At 43.8% G+C, this 25,341-nt stretch overlaps 1 long non-coding RNA gene across 1 annotated transcript in view; it reads right to left on the bottom strand.

Moving 5' to 3' along the window:
* Positions 1-25,341, bottom strand: part of LOC119798417 — a 51,936-nt gene that overhangs the window by 8,990 nt on the left and 17,605 nt on the right. The window contains exon 2 of the long non-coding RNA XR_005282717.1: positions 3,325-3,384. This is a non-coding gene — a long non-coding RNA (uncharacterized LOC119798417). The remainder of the gene's footprint in view (positions 1-3,324; positions 3,385-25,341) is intronic.

Raw genomic sequence — 25,341 nt, 5'->3', positions numbered from 1 at the left:
CAGCAGTCCCCACATCCTGTATGACGGGCACAACGAGAACAGAACGTTCTGCCAGCTCAGCAGTTCAACCCAATCAGAACACCACGTCCCTCCTCTTGGTGTCCCTCAGAGTCCAGAGTGGGACGGAACCTGAGGAATCCTCAGCCACGGCGTCTCTCAGGTCCTCAGGTCTGCCGTCAGGCTTCACCTCCTGACCAACGCTGGAAACAGGAAGTTAGGCAACGACCAGCTTTCAGCTGCCTGCGGTGGAGATCCTGCATGATGTGGAGGAGAAGGGTCCAAAGTCTGGGTGGAGCAAGGAACATGGAACCAAAAAGGTTCTGGGTTGGATCTGGGCTTCGTCTCAGTCCGGTTCTCTGGTTCTGCACCAGTGAGGCTGTTAGCCGCTGGCAGAGGACGAGTCCTGATGGAATCCGGGTCGACCATCTAATGCACAGAACCTGGATCAGAGCAGCCCAGTAGAACCACAGAACCAGCCCGTCTTTGATCATGTTCCAGAAACCTGACAGGAGTCACAGCTTCACCAACCAGAGGAACTCTGAACCCACCTGCCGGTTCTGTTCACAGAACCAGAACACTGTGATGGAGGTCCGGTTCTGAAATATAGTACAATCACTTTTAGGGACAAAAGGTCCAGATCAGACAAGGCTTTAAGTCTCAAAAGGATTAAACATCTTCACCATTATTCACCAACGTCTTCACCAATGTTCACCAATGTCCTCACCGTCTTCACTGACATCTTCACCAACGTCTTTATCAGGTTCACCAACATTGTTACCTATGTCTTAACTAATGTTTACCAATATTCACCAACATCTGCACCGGTGTTCACAAGCATCCTCACCAATGTCTTCACAGACATTCACCAACATTGACATTCTTCCCAGATGTATTCTCTGATGTTCACCAACATAGACCAACATCTTCACCAACGTCCTCACTGACACTATCCAACAGTCTTCACCGGGTTCACCCATGTCGTTAGCAGATATGTTCACCAATATTCACCAACATTCACCAACATTTGTACCAATGTTCACCAATGTCCTCACCAACTTCTTCACAGACGTTAACCAATGTCCTCACCCTCTTAACTGACATCTTCACCAACGTATACACTGATGTTCACCAATATTCACCAACGTCTGCACCAGTGTTCACAAGCATCCTCAGCAATGTCGTCACAGACATTCACCAACATTCACATTCTTCCCCGACGTCTTTACTGATGTTCACCAACATCTTCACTGACGTCTTTACTGATGTTCACCAACATCTTCACTGACGTCCTTACTGATGTTATCCAACGTCCTCACCAGGTTCACCAACATCATCACCAATGTCTTCACCGGGTTCACCAATGTCGTCAGCAGATATGCTCACCAATATTCACCAACGGTTGCACCAAAGTTTGCCAATGTCATCACCAATGTCGTCACAGACATTCACCAACATTCACATTCTTCCCCGATGTCTTTACTGATGTTCACCAACATCTTCACTGACGTCTTTACTGATGTTCACCAACATCTTCACTGACGTCTTTACTGACGTTCACCAACATCTTCACTGACGTCCTTACTGATGTTATCCAACGTCCTCACCAGGTTCACCAACATCATCACCAATGTCTTCACCGGGTTCACCAATGTCGTCAGCAGATATGCTCACCAATATTCACCAACGGTTGCACCAAAGTTTGCCAATGTCATCACCAATGTCTTCACTGACATTCACCAACGTTGTCACCGATGTTCACTAACGTCCTCACCAACAATCACCAATGTCTTTACTGATGTTCACCAACATCCTCACAGTCTTCACCGACATCTTTGCCAACGTCCTCACCGACGTTCACCAACGTCATCACCAATGTTCATCAACGTTTACCAATGTCCTCATAAACATCCTCATCATCTTCACCATTATTCACCAATGTTTGCACCAATATTCACCAATGTCCTCACGAACACCTTCATTGACATTAACCAATGTCCTCACCCTCTTAACTGGCATCTTCACCAATGTATACAATGATGTTCACCAATATTCACTAACATCTTCACCAAAGTTCACCAACGTTGTCACCTATGTCTTCACTGACGATCACCAATATTCACCAATGTCTGCACTGATGTTCACAAGCATCCTCTCCAATGTCTGCACAGATGTTCACAAGCATCCTCACCAATGTCTTCACAGATGTTCACCAACATTCACAATCTTCCCTGACATCTTTACCGACGTTCACAGATGTCCTCACTGACGGTCACAAATGTCCCCAGCAGGTTCACCAAAGTCCTCACCTTCCAATATTTACCAATGTCATCACCTGGTTTGTTGTGAATATTAGTGATCTGGCTGATTGTGAATGTGAGGCTCCTGCTCCTTCCTCCTTTCAGACAGAACTTCTGGTTCACATTAAAACTTTCACATTCTGCTCGATGGAATTTGCTGAAGCTGAAATACAGAATGAATTCCTGTATTTCTTGGTCTGTAAAATATTCAATTACAGTTTTTTTTTAACCGTTTCTACTGACATGTTTTATCCACAGATAAAACATGTCAGTAAAACAGAAACAGATCTGAGTGAAATGTTTCTATTTTTCATGCCTGTCCTTCCATCTCCAACGTTTCTCCAGATATTTCCCTTATAGAGGATTTCTGGATGCTGTTTAGAACTGATTCATCAAAATGAATCTTTCCCAATCAGCTCTGGATGCTGGAAATGAAACAGAAACATCCTCCAGATGTGAGATCTCCTCCTCTACGTGCTGCAGCCTCCATGTCCGAGGATGAGCCGAGCCCGTTCTGCTACATCAGGAAGTCTACCTGAACGTCACACGGAGCATGGCACTTTGGACAGGTGTGTCTTCGACTGGAGAATAATAAAAAGTAGATCTTGTATGTTTTCTATCTGAGGTTTCAACAGAAAGTCGTATCAAGTAGAGAGTGAAATAAGTTCAGTAGAAAAAATGCTAAAGCACAACTGAGATGACCCAGCTTTCCACCTGCACTGAAACGCACCATTCAGGCAGCTCTCTGAATGATGAAATACGCCTGAACCCTTTTCATTCTGTGTAGCTGTGGTTCTATCTGTGTTTTCATGAATCTAATGGTGTCCTGGTTAGAAATGATCGGGGAGGCTGACCGACCCAACAGACCATCACTTCATCTGGGAGACTTTCCTCCTTCTACCTGGAAACAAAGATATTCTGAGCATCGCTGCGCCGGTCTGGTGGTTAACCTCCTGGACTGAGTGAGGGCGGCCGCTCTGGGTCACAAACACACTTTGTAAAGAAGGTTTAGCTGCGTAGATCTTACCAGAGGAAGAGCTGAGGTCTGAGCGGCGCTGAGGACCAGCGGAGCCCCCGGCAGGAACACCTATGAAAACACAGAAGCAAAGGCTGCTTAGACCACATTTAGTCTGGCTCTGCAGACCGGCGTCTCCTGGAGCCCTGACAGAGATGTTATCAGCCATGTTTAGCCACAATCACCCATACCAGGTCCTTAGAGATCTAGAACCCAAAGAAACCTGCAGTGGGGGCTGCTTCAGATATTGCCCAAACTTCTCCACCATCGCTGCTCATTAGTTCTCTAGCTGTTCTAGAGCATTCTGCAGGCGAGAGACAGTCCCTGATAAAGAAGCAGCAGCAGATGCAGCGGCGAATGAATGGTGATCAGAGTCACACCAACCTGTCCCCGGAAAGGTCTCTGATTTTACTGTTATATGAATAAGGGGGAAATGATGCATGTAGATTGTTATTACAGTAGAAAGAGCGTTAGCATGCTGCGCACAGAAACAGCTGTTAGCTAGCTGGTTAGCAGCTGTTAGCGTATAGATGAGGAGCAGACCAGGAAGTTGGTTATCAGCAGTGGTCTCAGCTGCCCGGTGTGATGGGGGGGGGGTTAATCGGTTGATCTGAACTGGGCTGATCAGTGGGATAAATGTTTGCTTTGTTCCCAGGTTAAAAAAAAGCTCTTTGATGAGTTTGTTTTATTAAAGATGAGCAGCAAAAATGTAAGATAAACCAAACTAATCAACAGTCAGATCATTGGCTGCAGCTGCAGGAGGAAACAGACTCAGATTAAATCAACCAGAATGACTGAAATCTCCTCATAAGGAGCTAATCTGGTTCAGTGGTTCTCCAGGATCAACAAAGGTTCATCTAAAGATGCTTCTAGAACTGACTGGTGACCTTTAGTTTAGATCTGCAGATAGTTTGTTATTGTGAGTACAGTTATAAGTTGTTTTGCTGTTTTATGGTTGTGATCTATGAGCATAGACTTTAATTCAATTCAATTCAGTTTATTTCTATAGCGCCAAATTCACAACATGTCATCTCAAGGCACTTTCCAGTTCACCAGATCATACAGTCAAATTGATACAAAGTTTTCTATCTAAGGAAAACCAGCTGATTGCATCGACTCATTGACTCTTCAGCAATCCCTCACACTAAGCATGCTTGTAGCGACAGTGGAGAGGAAAAACTCCCTTTTAACAGGAAGAAACCTCCAGCAGAACCAGGCTCAGTGTGAGCGGCCATCTGCTGAGGCCCACTGGGGTTCAAGGAGACAGAAGCAGACATAGAAAAAGAAGCATAGATACAAAAGGCAACTGTTAACCAGCTCCACAGGCGGCCCCGTCCAGGAAACACACAGCCAGGCAGACGAGCTCCGAGCCAGCTCCCATGTCAGAGGATGAAGAGAGCACATCCAGTTAGTCACAGTCAGAGAAACAGGACTACACTGGAAAACAGGCCAAGCTCCAACATCTAGAAACAAAGGTGTTGATGGCAGCAGCACAGCTGATATTTCTCTCCAGGATGGAGTCACAGCCAAACAGGAACAGACCAGATGAAGCTACTATGAGGAAAAGCAGAGAGAGCAGAACGTTAGAGATTGAACTAACAGATTCTGCAGAGTGGGAGAATAGAGATAGAATGAAGCAGAATGATGAAAAAGGGGTCCCTATGTCCTCCAGCAGTCTAAGCCTATAGCAGCAGAACTATAGAGATAGATCAGGATAACCTGAGCCACTCTAACTAGAAGCTTTATCAAAAAGGAAAGTTTTAAGCCTAGCCTTAAAAGTAGACAGGGTGTCTGCCTCACGGACTAAAACTGGTAGTTGGTTCCACAGGAGAGGAGCCTGAGAACTAAAAGATCTGCCTCCCATTCTACTTTTAGAAATTCTAGGAACCACTAGTAAACCTGCAGATTGAGAGCGAAGTGCTCTGTTAGGAACATAAGGAACAATCAGATCTCTGATATAAGATGGAGCTTGGCCATTTAAGGCTTTATATGTGAGAAGGAGGATTTTAAATTCTATTCTTGATTTAACAGGAAGCCAATGAAGAGAAGCCAGGATAGGAGAGATATGATCTCTCTTTTTAATTTTCATTAGAACTCTGGCTGCAGCATTTTGGATCAGCTGAAGGCTTTTAACTACAGTTTGTGGACTTCCTGATAGTAAAGAATTACAATAGTCCAGCCTTGAAGTAACAAATGCATGGACTAGTTTCTCAGCATCACCCCTGGACAGGAGATTGCTCATTTTAGCAATATTCCTCAGATGAAAGAAGGAAATTCTAGAAACCTCTTTGATCTGGGATTTAAATGACAGGTCCTGATCAAAAACAACACCAAGATTTTTTACTTTATTATCTGAAATCAGTTTAATCCCATCCAAATGAAGTGACTGGCTAATCAGTTTCTTTTTCAGAGACTCTGGTCCAAAGACTATAACTTCTTTTTTGTCTGCATTCAGAAGCAGAAAGTTAAGAGTCATCCAGGTTTTTATGTCTTCAAGACATGCCTGTAATCTATGTAATGGGTTAGCTTCATCTGGATTTATAGACAGATATAGCTGGGTATCATCAGCATAACAGTGGAAATTAATCCCATGCTGTCTAATAATTCTACCAATTGGGAGCATGTATAAAGTAAAGAGAATTGGTCCTAGCACTGATCCCTGTGGTACTCCACAGGTAACCTTTGAGCGTGTTGAAGATCTATCATTAACATGAACAAACTGAATTCGATCAGATAGATAAGATTTAAACCAGTCTAGTGCTGTTCCTTTAATTCCAACAAAATATTCAAGTCTTTCTAAAAGAATATTCTGATCAACTGTATCAAATGCAGCACTAAGATCCAACAGGACGAGCACAGATACAAGTCCATTATCTGAGGCCATGAGAATATCATTAGTGACTTTCACCAGAGCTGTTTCAGTGCTATGATGAGCTCTAAAGCCAGACTGAAACTCTTCAAAAAGTTCATTATGGTGTAAGTGATCGCAAACTTGTTTGGCAACTACTTTCTCAAGAATTTTAGATCAGAAAGGAAGATTGGATATAGGTCTATAATTGACCAAGTCATCTGGGTCAAGAGACGGTTTCTTAAGCAGAGGTTTAATTACAGCAACCTTAAAAGCTTTAGGTACATATCCCTGTAACAGAGATAGATTAATCACATCTAAAATGGAGGAGGAGATCAAAGGGAATACCTCCTTAAATAACCTGGTTGGAACTGGATCTAACATACAAGTTGAAGGCTTAGATGAAGACAATAATTTTGCTAATTCAGAAAGTTCAACTGGATCAAAGCAGTCTAAACCCGGTTCAGATTCCATGACTACCTCAGGTACAATCGCGGATAGAGGAGTGCTTATGATCTTATTTTTAATAAGATCAATCTTATTTATAAAGAATCCCATAAAATCATTGCTGCTAAGAGCAGGTGGAATGGACGGTTCAACAGAGCTATGGCTCTGGGTGAGTTTGGCAACTGTATTAAAAAGAAATCTAGGATTATTCTTATTCTCCTCTATTAATGAGGAGAAGTATGCTGCTCTTGCTTTACAAAGGGTCCTCTTATACAGCAGTAAACCATTTTTCCAGACTAGGAAGGACTCCCGCAGGCCTGTGGAGCGATATTTTCTCTCCAGTTTCCTAGCATTTTGCTTCAAAGTATGCAGCTCTGCATTAAACCAAGGAGCAAGCTTTCTATTTTTAACGGTTTTCATTTTCAAAGGAGCTGCGTTGTCTAAGGCAATACGCAGAGAACTAGCAACCCCATCAACAAAATCATCAACCTGTGAAGGGGAATAAGCTAAGCTTTTGCACTCTGCAGCACTGCTCAGCGATACAGAGGAGAGAGAAAGTGAAGCAGATTCTTTAAAATTTATAACTGCACTATCTGATAAAGATCTACTAAAATTGAACCTTCTTTTGGGGGAGGAGAACTCTGTTAAAGTAATCCTGAAGGTTATTAGAAAGTGGTCAGAGAGGACAGGGTTGTGAGGAAATACTGTTATTTCTTCACATTCTATACCGTATGTCAGCACAAGATCCAAAGTATGAAGATGAGAATGTGTGGGACTATTCACATTTTGAACAAAGCCAATAGTGTCTAAGATAGCATTAAAGGCTGCTCTTAAGCTATCGCCTTCAATGTCAGCATGGATGTTAAAATCTCCCACTATGATGACCCTGTCAGTATTTAATACCAAATCAGAAAGGAACTCTGAAAACTCATCTAAAAATTCAGAGTAAGGACCTGGTGGACGATACAAAGTTACAAAAAGAAGAGGTTTTCTTGCCTTGAAATTTGGATCAGGGAAATTAAGGGTTAAATGTTCAAAAGAGTTGTAGGAATTAACTGTTTTGGGAGTAATCAGTAAGTCAGACTCGAAGATTGTTGCTACTCCTCCTCCTCGCCCAGAACTTCTGGGGATGTGAAAATTTAAATAGCTTGAAGGAGTTGCCTCATTTATGCTCACATAATCCTCTTGCTGCAGCCAGGTTTCTGTAAGGCAAAACAAGTCAATGTGATTATCACAAATCCAGTCATTAACTAGCAGACTTTTAGAGGAAAGCGATCTTATGTTAAACAGACCGCATTTAATTGTTTTAACTTTTTCCCCAATTGGAGTTATTTTGATTTTAATTAGATTATCATGATTTACTCCTTTGGGAATCTTTGCTAATTTATTAGATTTTGGTCGTGGGCAAGACACTGTCTGGATGGAGTAAAGAGTGGGTAACAGTAGAGAAGCTGCAGAGATGTGTGTTAAACTACAACTCTGCTTCCTGGTCTGCACCCTGGGTGGTCAGGGTTTTGGAGGACTAATAAATGTGGCCAGATTCCTAGATAGAAGAGCTGCACCATCCAAAGTGGGATGGATGCCGTCTCTCCGAATCAGACCAGGCTTTCCCCAAATGGATTGCCGATTATTAATGTAGCCCACGTTGTTTTCAGGGCACCACCTAGACAACCAGCGGTTGAATGACGACATGCGGCTAAACATGTCATCACTGGTCAGATCAGGGAGGGGACCAGAGAAAATTACGGAGTCCGACATTTTTTTGGCAAACTTACACACCGAAGCAACACTAATTTTAGTGACCTCCGATCGGCGTAACCGGGTGTCATTACCACCAGCGTGAATAACAATCTTACTGTATTTAACCTTATCCTTAGCCAGTAGTTTCAGGTAGGATTTGATGTCGCCCGTTCTGGCCCCCGGCAAACATTTGACTATGGTCCCTGGTGTCTCTAATGCCACGTTTCTGACTATGGAGCTGCCAATCACCAGAGTGGGCTTCTCAGTGGGTGTGTCACTGAGTGGGGAAAACCGGTTAGAAACGTGAACGGGTTGGTGGTGACCAGTGGGCAGAGATCCACGACTACGCTTTCTGCGTACAGTTACCCAATCGCCTGGCTGCTCAGGCACTTTTGGAGGACAGCTACGTGGGGGGCCTACTTCAACAGCCTGAAGCCTGGATTCTAACTCTGACACCCTCGCCTCCAAAGCTACAAAAATACTACACTTATTACACATCCCATTATCACTAAAGGAGGCAGAGGAATAACTGAACATCTGACACAGAGAGCAGGAGAGAGGAGAGGAAGAAGGAAGAGTTGGAAAAGAGTCAAGGGAGGGAGAGAGGGAAGCCATAGCAATGCTAAGCTAGCGCTAGCCTAGGCTAGCTACTTCTTGCTATCAGAAATAAAACCGTGTGAAACTGACAAGTGCTCAGTAGAAAAGTGCAGCAGAAGGTGCTATGTTTTAAAGTAGTCAGTTAGAGTTACTTAGATACAGAGATATCACAGAGAAAATAACTTAACTTTAAGGCTTAGATCTACTTTTCTACGACATAGTTCGGATCTATGAAAATTCCTCATTATAGACAATAAGAGGCAGTAAAAGGAAAACGGAATGAGACAAGATCTGCATGATCTGAGAATGATGGAGGAAGAGATGACCGCCTGTTTAATCTGCTGGTGAAGATTCATCCAGGTCACAGTCAGAGGAAAAACAATGCACTGGACTTTGTTTCCAATTTTGAAGACGTTTCACTTCCCATCCAGGAAGCTTTTTCATTTCAAAATGTCTGAAGTAGCGTGGAGTTTGAGGCTTTATAGAGATAGAGGACATTCGTTTGAGGATGGCTGCTGGTGTCTGTGTTGGAGGTAGGATAACGAAACAGTCCTTCCATTGCTAAATCAAAATCATTCCTCCTCCTTTCATTGTCAACTATAGTTTCTCTAGCTTCCATTTTGTTTAAAAAGCTCATTTCTGCTGTAGCTCACAGCCACATCTGGTGTCTGATCGGATTTATCTGCCTCCAATGTAAACAACTCCTGCAATAATATGATGAAAATAGCATTAAAGCACACAGAGCTTTGTTGGTGGGAAATAAACGGTTATACAGGGGTTTGGGGGGAGGGGGGGGGGGGGTTGGGGGGGTGTTCAGATGGCAAGTATATGAAAAGCATAGAGGAAAAACCACGAGGCAGAGTCCAGAGGGCCGTTTGAGGCTGCAGAGTGATGAAACCTCCAGCGGCTGCTGGCAGAGGGAGCGCTGTGAGCGGCCCGGCCCAGCCTGGCCTTACATAACCCCCAGCGCTCCAAGCCGCTCCCCTCCAACATTATGGAACATCGACCGCAACTCAGACAGGCTGCAGAACAAAGAGGTTAGCAACACACAAGCTGCTACAGGTTCCTGCAGTCCACAGCTACAAGACATGACGCTTCCTGCAAACGGCTCCGAATGCTTAGATGTTTGATCTGCAGCCAAGGACTGAGGGAAGCTCCACCAGATTCTTTAGCAGCAGCTGCAAACAGCTGGGAAACCAGCAGAGACAGAGTTATGGTCTGTCAGGGCACAGATGCAGCACATCTAGTATGATTCTTCAGTTTTATCACCAGATTACTGAATACAGGAGAGTTTTAAAGCCTTGGCAGGAAAACCAAAGGAGAGAAATCTGTTTCCCTAAAGAGGCCATGAAGCTGAACACAGAGAGAGGAGCAGGATTTCCTGTGGAAAAGATGGACCAACCATCTTTAGACAGTGAGGAATGAAGAACCATCCATGGCCTGGTAACAGTCACGTTTAGATCAGCGTGATGTTTGTCAGGAGGAAGGCAGACCTCAGCAGACAGCTAACCAAACCCTGCAGAAGGACCAGGGTGTGTCTGCAAACGCTTTCAGTCCCAGAGGCGGTTTGAGAGGCGAACCCAGCAGTTACACTTACTGCTCACCTCTACCTGCATGCATGGACCTGCTGCTAGCTTAGCATCAGCGCCACCTAGAGGGCTGGACTGAGAATGCTGCCGTCCTTCTACATGCCACCAATGCAGATTATGTGTATATAATGTCTGTATAAATGGGTATTTATATACACTGTGTGCAGAATTGCAAGTTGTATTTTTGATTATATTTTCATTATTGGGCCACTATTGTGTTCTCTTAATATCAAAGTTTCATATTTTTGGAAGTTGATGTGTTTTTTTTGTGTGTGTTTTTTTTTAGATTTGGCCATTTTATGAGGATGTCTGTGTGCAGGTAAATATTACTGTGCAGAATCATTAGGCAACATAATAAAAAACAAATATTTAACCATCTCACTTGTTTATTTTCACCAGGTCAACCAATATAACTCAAAATTCAGAATTAAACATTTGCGACATTCAAAAACAAACCAAATCAGTGACCAATATATCCTCCTTTCTTCTCCATGACGCTCAGCATCGTCCTGCAGGAATATCAGGTGTTTCTGGAATGATGGCGACTTCTTCTTGTTCCGCTGTTTGAAGAAGGTGTCTTCCAGAAACTGTCAGTAGGTCTGGGAGTTGATCTTGACTCCATCATCAACCTGAAAAGGTCCCACAAGCTCATCTTTGATGATAGCAGCCCATAGCATTACCCCACCTCCACCTTGCTGGTGTCTGAGTGGATGAGGAACTCGCTGCCCTTTCCTGATCCAGCCTGGTGTCCATCCATCCATCTGGCCCATCTAGACTCTCTCTCATTCCATCAGACCCAAACACCTTGGAGGAATCAGTCTGCAGATATTTCTTGTTCCAATCTTGACGTTTTGTCTCGTGCGTCTTGTTCAAAGGTGGCCTTTTTTCAGCGTTCCTTACCTTGGCCAGGTCCCTGAGGATTGAGCACCTTGTGCTTCTCGGCGCTCCAGACACGTAGCAGCTCTGAAATATGGAACAACTGGTGGCTAATGGCTTCCTGGCAGCTTCACGCTTCATCCTTCTACATTCATGGGGAGTTATTTAGCTTCTTCTTTTTTCAACAGGCTTGATTGAGTGATGATCCTGTTTCAAAAGCTTAGCAATTTCCAAACTGCTGCACCCCCCCATTTCGCCAAAGGAAAGGAAGTTGCCTAATAATTAAGCACACCTTATATAGGGTGTGATGTCATTAGGCCACACCCCTTCTCTTACAGAGATGCTCACCACCTGATTTACTTTGGTAAAATAATTGATATTTGGCTTTGACGCCTCTAAAGCTTGTAGTAGAACAGGTATAAAAGGTGATGTGGTGGAAATAATCATTTGCTAAATAATTCTGCACACAGTGTTTATATAGTTATTGCTCAGTGTATCAAATAGTAATAATTCTCCATTGCAGCAGTTACTGGGTTATAGTGCACCAGTAGAGTCTGGATGCAGCAGGGATGGATCAGCTGTGGCAGCAATCCTGGGTTTCAGTCTCCTGATGAAAATAATGATTTATTTTTGAACAAAGCAACATTTTAGTTGCTTTAATGTAACATTCAGATTTTCTGAAATAATACAGTGATTAGAATGAGCAGAAATAAACAGGAAGGGAAGCAGAATTATCTGAGGTTACCACCAGGGGGCAGCACAATGGGAGGTGGACTTGATGAAGCCCAGAGGGCCTCAGCAGACGGCCGCTCAGCCTGAGCCTGTTTTCCTCTCCACTGTTGCTGCATGCTTACAGAGAGTCCAGACCTCCTGTCTCTCCCTGCTCATCCTGATGGAAGCAATCAGCTGCTTTTCCTCAGATAGAAGCTTTAGAACTTTAGTCAGACCGGATGATCTCATTGATCTGGATCTAGGAAGGGACGTAAATGACATGATGTGAATTAGCTCTATGAACATGAACTGGATTTAAAGTCTGAACCTCAGCAGATCCACCAGAGTCCAGCTGAGGTTTCCAGTTGTTATAGATGACAGTACAAGTAGTTGCCGTCCTCAGCGCCTGGCTAACCTTGGACTCTATCCCAGACGCCGTGCAGGACGCTAGTTTGTAGCTCTGTGCGACGCTCTGTTGGTTTGAACCTGAAGCCCAAACATGCAGCGCCACGGCCAGCCTGTGGGGAACAGTCACGGGGGAACTGTGTGTCGTCCGGCGTTGGATGAGGGGTTGTAGACGGAGAACAAGCTCGTCAAACCGAAACACCCACAATCCTAGATTTATCCTGATTGGCCCTCTGGCGTTGTGGCGTGGAATAACAGCGCAGACCACGCTTCAATACTGGGCAGAAATCAAAAATATCTGCGACACATTGCAGGAGGAGAACCAGACCTTCAGAGATGAAGATAAATGATGCCTGCTGACACCAGCGGGTAGAAATATGCAGCTGACAACCAGCAGGGGGCCAAGAACTGATCCCTGGGGGACACTGCCTGCTGATGATCCCGGTGTGGCTTCCAGTCCTGTCCAATAGGATCCAACCAGGCTGAGGAGCTGCCTGACAGTGTGGAGGGTCATGGTAAGGTGACCAGATTTCTGAAATCAAATCTGGGGACATTTCTTGCTCGTGGATAAAAATCAATACATCTTATCGAGATGAAATTAGGAAACGGGGACAGTAATGGTTCCATATATTTTTACATATTTATTAATATTTAAACAACAAAAATCAAGTGTAAAAGCCAGGAATGTGCCTTTCCAAACGTTTAGTATATCCTAAGATTATTAACATGAATAGTGTTATTAGTAGAAAACTAGAACTGTGTCTCTGGGTTGGGTCAAAGTGGTGGGGGTGGGAGCGGAGGGGTCAAGGGTCATTAGCAGGGCTTTCCAATTTTGTCGGGCTCAAAGAGCTCTGCCGCCTCCTAAGGGGAGAGTGACATGAGGAAAAGAAATTTAGAAAAGTAAATACAAACATTTATTCTATGCCTGTGGCTGTCTGTTGAGACAGAGTTCCCCCACCTCTTCAAAAAAGTGCAACAAATACTTATTCTGTTTACATCTACTGTACATACCTATAAGAAATATTTTTTTTCTTCATTAACATAAAAAAAAAAACAAGTAGTAGTCAAGCCTGCAGGTAAAGGTTCATATATGTTTCTTACTGTCACCTAGCCACATCAGGGGCCTGTGTGTCTCAAAGTAGCAGGTTCATTTTTCCTACTAACCTGAGTATACAGCCACTCTGTGTTCCACAGCATACTTTGCACACTACATCACTCAATATGTTAGTTTATCCCTCAAATCATGTCAACGCTTTATCACTTGAACTGTATTAATACATATTATACATTTTAAATGTTTGAAACAGAAATATTAACTGAACAGGGTCTGAGGCAGTGGCCCTGCTAATTTGGGTAAAATAATATAAGAGAAGACATAGCAAGTAAAAAGCAAAATAACCTTTTTAAATATCTTAAACAAGTTTAACCATTGAACAGCAGAATAGGCTTAACATCAACACAATGTATATAATCCAAGAATAGTCCATATTTATAAACAGCAATAACATATACATATATAATTTCCCAATGGAAATTCTGATTATAATTTCTCCGTAAAATGACACTTCCTCTTCTTTGAAAGAGCCATCTGGTCATTCAGTCTTGTCTGTTTTCTTCCCTCTCCACCTTCGCTTTTGTTTCTAGCCCTCTTCTGACTTCTGCCTGCTCTCTGCTTTACTCCTCAAAGTAAATTTTTCTCCCTTCTTGTCAACCGTTTTTTCTATCAGAGTTCCTAGTTTCCTCCTCTCTCATTCAATCTCCTTTCTGTCTTTCTATCTTCTTCCTCACTCCTCCAGCATCAATCTTACATTATTCTAAAACAGAGACATTATATAATCAAAATCACCTCCAAAAAAAATTAGGATGTGCAACATGAAAACTTATTATTATTAATATCTCATCTAAATACTAAAAATGCTAATTACCACAATATTAGGAGCTACAAGCAAAAACCACATAATAAATGAACATTAAACAGGTGGTTATCTCTTCCTCCATCATTCTCAGATCATGTAGATCTTGTCTTATTCAGTTCTCCTGTTACTGACTCCTATTTTTTCTCAAGGAACTTTCATATATATCCAAACTGAGCAGTAAAAAGCACACCAAAAACTGGAAGTCTATGCTCATAAATCACAACCATAAATCATCAAAACAAATTGAAATAACTCTACTTATAATAACTATCTGAAATATAAACTAAAGGTCACCTATCCATTCTAAATCATCTTTATACAAACCAAGGGCGTAGGTTTGATTTTAACTTTGGTAGGGACACGATTGGTCGGGTGTCATTGGTGCTATGCAATATGCACGCCCTTTTTTATGCTCGATGTGAGCATCCGTACTGATAAGAGGAATTCAATGTTAAAAGAGAAAAGCATAATTTTGCTACATTAATAAAAATTAAATAAAAAAAACACTACACTCATTAGATGCTGTTTATCAATGTTTGAAGCATTAATTGATTATTTCAATAATCGTCAACTAATTTAATAATTGATTCATCATTAACTGGAGTATAAAGACTCTAAAACATAATATAAATGTAAAATGTGTCTTTTTCCAACAGAGCAACCCACTTAGATCAGTAATTATACCAAAATTGTAAAACTACAATACATATATATAATCAAAATTCTCCATCCAGAACTCCTCATGTGGAAATATTTTAGTTTCACCTGGTTTATTTAGACGTCACCTGAAGCACTGAATGGCAGCTGCTTCACCTACAAGCTGCCCTGCACCATTATTACTGGATATCTGTGTTTCCTATAATCATATAATGTATAAGTGCATTTTTAATAGTAAAGGATTAAATGTAACACAACCTTTTATCATTGTCCTATATTGCTACTGTCTGACTGTATAAATAGCTCCTTATGTATATTTTCTTTTTAGTGGCATCATCTACAAACACAACACTGAGAATGAGCCTAAGTTTATTAAAATATAAAATCACTTTTAACAATTATAAAAGACAATATAACACTATCTTATCTGTAATTTAATAATATCCAAAATAAACAGTCAGATTCCAGCATTTTTACCAGACATTAATGTTTGTACTAATTTACTTATAGACTGTGTGGAAATCTATGTAAGATAAAATCAATGTTAATATTCTTCATCTGTTTGTTCTTCTCTTTATCCTATTTCTAGAAGTATAAATAGTCAATTAAATTATTATTATTATTTGGAACCCTAATTATGCTTTTTAAACGATAAACAGCAGATGTTTAGCCGCCATTTCTTGTTGTTTTCCTCTATAAGAGAAATAACACCTGCTAATAATTATACCTGAACTTCCTCAGAGTCATCAAAAAATGAAACCAGTAACAGCAACTAAATATTGGTAAAAAGGAAACCGTCACATTTTCTTTTTTAGGTGGCTGTGGCTAAGAATCAGAAATGTTGATGGCTTACAGCCTTTATTTGCCCATTTTGTGTCTTCAGAACTCCTGGCTGACTCAGAATATTTCGTTTTATAAAAGAAAAAAAAAGGTTTTTGTTTTTTAGTGAACATGATATTCATTTTTTTTATTGGGACTAGTTTCATAGTCTAATATTAATTGTAGTAACCGCTGCATTCTAGTGTGAATAAATTTTCAATGTTGTGCTCCAAGCACAGCGGACTAGAAAACAGCCAATCAGAAAGAGAGAAGGCGGGACCTAAGGCAGAACAGCCAATGAGAGTGGAGTTAAACAGCGCAGCACAGTTCAATGCGCTGCTAGGTGAAAGGGACAGGAGAGAGCAGGCAGAGGAGCTGCAAGAGGAAAAGAGCCACTGCTGTAAATTATAAACATGTTGCTCACATCCAATTATTGGTCGGGACAATTAGGACGGTTCAAAACTTTGGTAGGGACATGTCCCTATGGTCCCTATGCAAACCTACGCCCATGATACAAACCCTTGTTGATCCCTGGAGAACCAGCGTACCAGATTAGCGCCTTACAAGGAGTTTTCAATCATTTTGCTACATTTTAACCCAGCGTCTTTTACTCATGCTCAACTCGTGGTCTTGTCTTACTTTTTATTATTGTTTTAACCTGGACACAAACCAAACATTTATCACAAGATCAGCCCGATCAGAATAAAATAAATTGATTAACACACTTACCATCACTCAGCGTAGCTCCCCATCAGTTGCCACAGGTTGTAAAAAACGAACTTCCACTTCTTCTTCTTCTGTTTTAAAAGTGATGCGCTCTTCTTCTTTTTTGTGTTTTAATGGCAGCTGACATCCAAAAGGATAATTTACCGCCCTTCTAGTGGTGCGCTCTGTTCCTTATCTTATCAGCAGCGCAACCAGCTACCGTAATACCTATTTTTGCGCGCAACAGCTCTACCGTAATAACAGTCTACACGCAACATTTTTCGCCTCGGTAAAATCGGGGACATTTCCGGGGACAGCTTTAGCCGGGGACAGGTGGTCCAAAACGGGGACAGTCCCCGGAAATCGGGGACGTCTGGTCACCCTAGGTCATGGAGACGGTCCAAGAGGAGAGCAGGAAGCAGCATGCTAGCTGTCCTCAGTGATTTAAACCAAAGGATTTCATCAGCGGAACGCTGCAGCGTCATGTTTAGCTGTTTTCAGCTGGATGCCTACATCTGGAGATGCTGTTCTGACTGTTTTAATGAGGTCACACTGAATGAAATCAGCATGCTCCGTCAGCAGACGACCAGGATCCTCAGATTGAGTTTTCACACGAGAGGAAGCAGACCTCGCCTCTATTTAGAGGAAACCGTCTCCTATCAACCCAATCCTCTCATCCAGAGACTTTACTGACTAAATGACCAAATATCATCCTAATCTGATTCTAGCTGCTTCAATCCAGGTGGAGTTTAACTTATTCTATATAGAAACATGTTTCATAGATACCAGCCCATCCACACTGGGAGGAATGATTGTTATCTAGTGATACTTGGCCACTCAAAGGCCTTTTCAGCCACACTCAGATCATGAGTTTTAGTGCCTTGCTCATGGGCGTCCAGCATGGAGACTTTAACATTCATCCATCTGATTGTTTTTATCTCGTGGTCCAGAATGAGCTCCTCCTGTCCCACGCTATGAATAAAATCATTAAAAATGATGTTCTTTATGAACTGATGACATCAGAGATCTATTCCTCCTTTTTCTCAACCAGCAGCCTGTAAAATCAGCAAACATGCTTTAAACCAGAGAAACAATGGAGGGAAGTTAGAAAAGCAGGCTGAGAACTACAGCGTTTACTTTAAATGCTGCCTGTTAAAAGTTAAGACCTTTCCAACTCAGAGAGAAAAACGCTCGGCTAATGAATGACCAATAAAAGCAAAAAGAAAATAAACGGAATAAAAACAGCCAACAGTGAGTTAGAATGTAAAATCTATACCAGAACAGCCTTTATGAGATCAGCAGGGATGGAGAATTATGGACAACATGAAACAACCATGGAACGAAGTACTGAGACCAAACTACTAACAGGCAACAGGGCGGCTTATTATAGAAATACTGTTTTATTACAGATACTGCAGCAGATGGAGCCAACTTTATAGATCCAGCCAACCAGATGGGCTACATGTGAAGCAGCCGGTGTTTAAAGGGGGCGCTGATGAACAGGATGCTTCACACTGAGAAAAGGTGTAGAAGTGAAACATCCAGATGCTGATGGACGAGATATGGCGGGAGAACCAGGAGCTGCACGCCGAAGCCATGGACCTTCATCAACCAGCGGCAAACGCTATAGATGTACATCACATAGATCAACACGTTTAGCACTTAGTAGGGGTTCAAACGCCTGGCTGTCTGACCTGCTGCCCCCCACCCCCCCCCACGTTACCTCTGCCCTCCTCCTGCTGTGGGCCTCCTCCTGATTGGCCCGTATTAATCACACAGGAAGTCAGGAAGGCTTTGACTGACAGCGTCATCTCATGAGTCGATATGGATCTAGGAGGCGGGACAGTAGCAAAGGTCTGAGCAGCGTTTGTTGTTCACGACCTCAGCTGATATTCCTCAGTGAGTATCGATACACTCAGGAGGCCAGATCGCCCTTTCAGAGCGCAGCCGTCTGCAGCCGAGGGAACAGGACAGAAACTGGTGTGAAACAGCGTCGCACTCTCACGATCAGATCACCACACTGCATGGTGAGATCCTGGGTGTGCGTGGGAGGAGCCTGCAGAGCTACTTTCTTCCCCAGCAGTGGCAGCTTCCCATGCATGCGTTAGTTTAATGCGTGGTGGTTGATGAACCGATGTCGTAGTTTAACAAACTATGTTGATTTTAGTCTCGAGGGGTTGGGATATAAATGTTCCCTGATAGTTTGTTTAAAGTGTCCGGTTCTTCACAAGCTTTAAGCTAAAACGAGTGCTTGTTCAGATTTTCAGTCCACCGTGTTTTAGAACCTTGGACAGTTCTATTTTCTCCCGTCCATAAATTTGATCTTGGAGGAACTTTAATGTCATGAGTACGGCATGCTACGTTCAAACCAAGGATTTAATGTCTTCAGTTAGCCAACAGACATGCATCCTCCACGTTAACAGAAACTAAATCCCAAACACCTACTTATGAGAGATAATCAGCCCCATAAACCAGGATCACAGAGTCTGGGAGCGGCCATCTTTGCCCAAATATAGTAGCCCCTCCCTCCTGCCATCTTCCAGCAGTGACGTCACGGTGCGGTAAGCCTAGCGCCATTCTCCCCGCTTTCCAAGCTAAATCAATGGGAACTACTAGACACATCTGCAATCAACAACAATTATTGAAGATTTCCAGAGGACTTCACCATTGAAATTCACCAGAGCTATAGTGAAACTGACAATGCCCACGTGCATGGCAGCTGGATGCTGGAATACATCGGGTAAAAGTGAAACAAAGAGTTATTTCACCTTTCTGATTCCTGATCCTCCACGGACGGGTTGGTCGTTGGATCGCCAACTTGAAGAGGGAGGATTTGCCATCGAACTTCTGGCCAGAGAAAAAACCCGTAATATGTAGCCAACATTTGGAAGAAGAATGTTTTCAAGATGACTTGGATAATAGCGCGTTGTGACAAACACCAGATACAGCACTGGGACTTGATCAACAGCCGATACCGCACCGTGACAATGTCACTAACCAGTAGGTGGCAGTAGTGTTCTTTGACAAACATGGATGCCTCCAGTAAAGCACATTCACATGAAAATTACTCTGAATTAAAAACACTGATCATTTATTGAACAGGATGGAATCATTTCAGATTTAAAGAACTTTCAGAAGTTTTTATTCTGAATATGAGCGATAAAGCTGCAGCTCTGACCTCTAACATCAGCTGCTCCTTTACACACTGAAACATGAGCTTCAATGTTTCTGAGTGACTCAGCAGCCATTGTACCGAGTCATCACTGGACCACAACAAAACTTTCTTCTTTTGTTTCTTCAACATAACGTGAAGAAACTCGACGTGTATTTTCGTAGAGATTCAATCAGATGTTCCATAAATGAGCCTTTTAATCAAAGCAACCATATGCTGTGACCTTTGACCCCAGCATTAACTTCAGGTGACATAAACAATCCTTCATCTTTTCTCCTGATGGATGCTGCTCTCCTCTCAATGATCTGCTGATCTGTCTCTGAATGGGTCATGTGACCCAGAGCAGCCTGAGCTCCCCTTAAACACCAGAGCTAACGACGCTAACAGCTGTTAGCTCTGACGCGTTTCTGTTTCTCTGATGGAGGATTTCACCCAGAGGCTGAACGTTTTCCTCATCTTTAGCAGGAACTCCAGAATTCTAGAGCTGCTGGTCCACACGGGTCTCATACCAGCACCAGAACTCAGACTGGTCCATTTAGAGACAGAGCAGCACTGAAATCTTCTTCTAACATCTGCTAAAGATGATACACCCATGAGAGGAAGCTATTATTCAGTAATCCCTAAAACAATACCTGTCCGTGTGTCATTTAATACCAGGCCACTGATAAATTACAGCCATTACTGCCCATGCATTCAGTTTAAAGTCTACACATTTTGAAACATAAGTGGATTCTCTGTGTTCCATTGAGGGTCGGCCATGACGCCGTAGGTGATGATGTAGATGGCGGTGTAGGTGATGATGTAGATGGCGGTGTAGGTGATACGGTAGTTGACGGTGTAGTTGGGGTTATACCTCCCACCTCCCGCTGCTATAGTGAGCAGTTAGCAGGCTGTTTTTGTGCACTTTGTTTGTGGTGGCCTGTTTTAAAGGCATATTAATGTTACCATAGCAACCAGAGAGTACCACAGCTACAGAGCAGTCTGTGAAATTATTGTCTGAAATTAAACTGGTTCAGCCACAGGTTCAGGTGAACAATAGCCAGTATATCAACCCTTAAAGAGATGCTGATAGGGCTCCACACACATGAAGCTGTTAGATCCCAGCAGCAAATGTTCAACCTACAGTCCATCAGGAACTCAGCTCAACAGCTGGAGAAAACATCCCAGATGTGGAAACTACGATGTCAGACATTTTATTATTCCTTACAGCGTAACCCATCTGACGTCTTTCATAGAAGCTAGCTCTGCCTGACTCATGTCTACGCTGGGCGCCCTCCCACTGAGCGTTAAAGTGCTGCTCTAGTGTCTGCGGCGGCTCCTCCCTCAGAAAGGTCAGCCACCTCCTTCACAGCAGACGCACTGATGCAGGAGACGTATATTTCTGCTCCATCCTCCACTTACAGGAAACAAACATAAAACCAAGCTAATATCGGCCAATGTTTCCAACAGAGCTGAGCTCCAGGCCAGCCGACCCAGCTACCACTGAAGACCATCAGCATGGGAGTCTGAGCGGGTCTGGAGGATCCCAGCATGCAGCAGCTGAAGCAACCATAACCTCAGCAGACATTACTACTGCTGAACAGTCGGATGAGGGCTGGATCTTCATCAATGGCAGAACGACAACAATCAGCAACATTATCTGGGTGGGCCTCATGTGAAGAACAACACGTGATAAAGGTTCAGGATACGGCGACAGTTCCATAAATCGGCCAAGAAGAAACAATTATGCAATTCTCAGTAGTATTAGATCACACATCACACACGGAATAATAGTGACTGCGCACCATGAATGGAGCCATTGGTGAAAGCGCACCACCAAATGTTACAGACATCTCAAGCTCCAAAAACTCATTTCGAGAGATGCTATGCTTTGTAGCACCATGCTAACATTAGCCCACCTTTGTAGCACCATGCTAACATATCTGTATCAGGTGGATCCCACCTGCCCCTCGCTCAGCAGCGTCTCCATCACCTGCAGGATCAGCCCCGCCCCTCCCTCCCTCCATCCAGGCTCCTATTAACTTGCCTTCAATCAGCCTCTGCTGACGCCTGCAAGCAGCAGCTGCAGAGCGCAGTTAGCTCACTTTGCCTCCTCAGACTTCAGCACAGCTTGGATTGTTAAAGAGGGAAAAGCAAAAACCAAGATAATCCAAACATGCAAAACAAAAATTTAAAATAAAAGAAAAACACGATCATGTTTTCCCCTGGGAATGTAGTGTTGGTGCTGCAATACAACCGCACCAACACTACATTCCCACAATGCAACAGTAGCCCATGAAGTCACAGCAGCGCGCACAGGCGGCCGTGGCCTGTGGGCCGGTTCTAATGGTCATTAAATTTCATCCAGGGGGCCGTGGATAAACAATTCATGGGCCGGATCCGGCCCGCGGGCTTTGACTTTGATATATGTGTTCTAGAGTCCGAAAATCATCTTGATGAAGGGGAGTGCCCTAACAGGAAATGGAACTCGGCGTTCAGTTGGTCCCAGTCGGTCCCAGTTGGTACCAGTCGGTCCAAGTCGGTCCAAGTCGGTCCAAGTCGGTCCCAGTCGGTCCCAGTCGGTCCCAGTTGGTACCAGTCGGTACCAGTTGGTCCCAGTCGGTCCCAGTCAGCCAGCATCTGAACTCCCCCTTTGATCTGAGGCAGGATGCAGGAGTGACGCCAAACAGACGGATCCCAGCAGACTAACTGGGCTGCCAGTGGATCCAAAGACGAGCGCCGGCGGCCCGGTGCTGGATCCGAGAACAGCTTCAGAACCATCGAGTTCTAAAGCGTTTCTGTTCAACCTTCCTGGCTGACTGTGTCGCCCCACCCCCACCTGTTTCATGGCTCCATTGATGGGAATATTTCAGTTCAGGTTATTTACTCCATGTTCTGATGGAGGAGGAAGCTTCTTCATCTCCTCAAAATATTCTGTTCATGAGAATACGTCCAAATGTCCAATGGATGCGAGAGGCGCTGGGAGGACGATACGGGTTAGGACCGCTAAATGACGCCATGTTGGTTCTGCTGGGATTGAAACTGTTTTCATATGAAAAACACTCAGAAATAAAGTGGATGTTTTTAATCTCATCTGGTCCATCATCAGCGTCTGCCTGCAGCTGACGGCGTGACACCAGCCTGTAGGGCAGCAGCTTCTGACGGATCAGAGCTGACGTCAGGTGACTGAGCTCTGCATTATAACCCATGGATATCTGCACCATGATGAGGATGATGATGATGAGGTCTTCCTCTGTGCTGCTCTAAAAGCAGCTTCTCCAACCTTTAAAAAGTCCCACATGGAAACACTGGAGGTCTGACTGACAAAGAAGATTAAAAACCAAAGAATAAGAAGATTGGGCCAATCAGAGCGCAGCCTTTCTTTTATGAAGGTGTTATTGGGTCCTAATGAGCTGAAGAAGCCAAGAGCTGTTCTTCCAGAGAGCTGACTTCATTCCTGCAGCTGTGTGGGAGCAGCAGGGCGTAATGCCTCCAATCACAGCGTGTTCGTGTTCAGGACCATCAAACTAAAATGAAGGAAAACATCCATGTTCTCAGGTCTGATCATTAGATGGAGGGATTTCCTCAACCAATCGGGGCGCAGAGCGTTGCTGCTGGATCATTTCCTCTGAATGGTTCTGGTCTGAGCAGAGGAACCCAGAGAACCTGTGGACCATCCTCCCCTCATCTACCTGTTGCTGCTCGTCCCATCAGGCACGGCGGATACAGCGCGGCCTACACCAGTACCCACCTGTCCCAGCCCAGTAGCACCACAGCCTCTGCAGTCTGTAGAACCGCTGCCTGGCAGAAAGAAGGTTCTGGGTTCAATCCCCTTATGTTCTCTGCATCCTATGCTTCTCTCTGGGTACTCCAGGCCCTTAGGTGTGTGTCTCCATGGTAACGTGTCTCTGTGTTGCCCAGCAACAGACCTGTCCAGGGTGACCCCGCCTCTCCCCCATAGAGAGATGGAGATGGCAACCAGCAACCAGCAACACCACCCTGATGGGATAAGCAGGTAATGAGGAGAAGATGGATGGATTTCATCAACAGAAATTATTTCCCAGTGAACGGATCACTGCAGTTCGGATCACTGCAGTTCGGATCACTGCAGTTCGGATCACTGCAGTTCGGATCACTGCAGTTCGGATCACTGCAGTTCGGATCACTGCAGTTCGGATCACTGCAGTTCGGATCACTCGGTCCAGAAGAGCGCAGTTCTAGGAACAGCAAAGATACTGAGCAGAACCCTCAGGCTCCCAGGGCTCTGGGAGAGGACCTGAGCTGGGAGGAAAAAAGGGGAAGACCGCCCACAATGGGTGAGGAAGAGGTTCTTATTTATTTATATATATATATATTAGGGGTGGAACGGTTCACAAAATCCACGGTTCGGTTCGATTCACGGTTTCTGGTCACGGTTTTCGGTTCGATTCGGTACATGTTGATTGTTACACCGAAATCCCATAAAAATATGAAATTAATGAAAAGAAACCCCCAAAAATAATGGATTGTAATTATTTTAAATGATCTGCGGAAACCCTGGATCATTTCCGTATGTTTTGCTGCTTTGAATTTAATCATCTGGCGCATGCCCTCTACCATCTCCAAGGGACTCAGATGGGAGCAGACGGAGCCACAGTGGAGGCTGTAGGCTTTGCTTTGAGCATCCGGTCTGGAGCGCAGCGGGGCGGAGCGCTGACGGAGTATGAGGGATTTCGGGGTTAGCATGACATGTTGCTGTTAGCATAAACAAAACGTGTTGCACTTCTATCCACAGCTTTCTTCCCGCCGTCATCGTAGGTCACTCTAAATGCAAAGTGGTCCCATACAGCAGACCTATAAAGTGCTGCTGGCGCGTCTTCCAACTCCTGTTCTTTCCCACTCGCCATACCCACACAATTCTCCACAACAACTGATTTTTTTCTGCTACACCCGGCTACGCTGCTTCGCTTCTTCTTCTTCTTGTTTACTACTGGTGGTTGGCTTTGGTCGCAGTACCGCCACCTTCTGCTCTGGAGTGTAAACGCTTCGCCTATGAGAAAAAGGAGCAGCGCATGAACCGAACGAAACACACGCCAACCGAACCGAGACAGTCGAACCGAACGGTTCGGACGGTTTTCATAAACCGTTCCATCCCTAGTATATATATAGGATTTTCAAATGATCAGATGTAATGACTCTGCAATGTGATGGGCCGATTTATTTATTCTAAGTTAAAGTTAATCTACTGATGCTGTGAAACAGCCAGTCTGTGTCAAACTGATGAATTTATCTTTATTTTAAAAGTCTTAATTCCCCCTAAAAATGAGAACATCATGGTTGTTTGATGCTGCAGCGCACAGATTGTTTACATTGAGACCGGTCTGACTAGGGAGTACCAATATGGCGGCCGGTGGCTTCACTTTGGGCAACAGGCAATCCAGTGAATAAGTGTTGGTTAGCACAGAGGGAAAATCTGAATTTAGGGAAAAAATATTAACTTTTTAGGCCGAAGTTCTGCTGGAGCCCAGCAGGGACATCCTCAGAGCTCATCTGGAACCAGGCTGTAGCTAAATGCTAACAGTTAGCCAC

The sequence above is a fragment of the Cyprinodon tularosa genome, unplaced genomic scaffold (assembly GCF_016077235.1).
Source record: "Cyprinodon tularosa strain WSP-4 unplaced genomic scaffold, ASM1607723v1 ctg1169, whole genome shotgun sequence".
Classification (NCBI taxonomy): domain Eukaryota; kingdom Metazoa; phylum Chordata; class Actinopteri; order Cyprinodontiformes; family Cyprinodontidae; genus Cyprinodon; species Cyprinodon tularosa.
The sequence above is the reverse complement of the archived record's forward strand: the minus strand, read 5'-3'. Positions and strand labels throughout refer to the sequence as shown.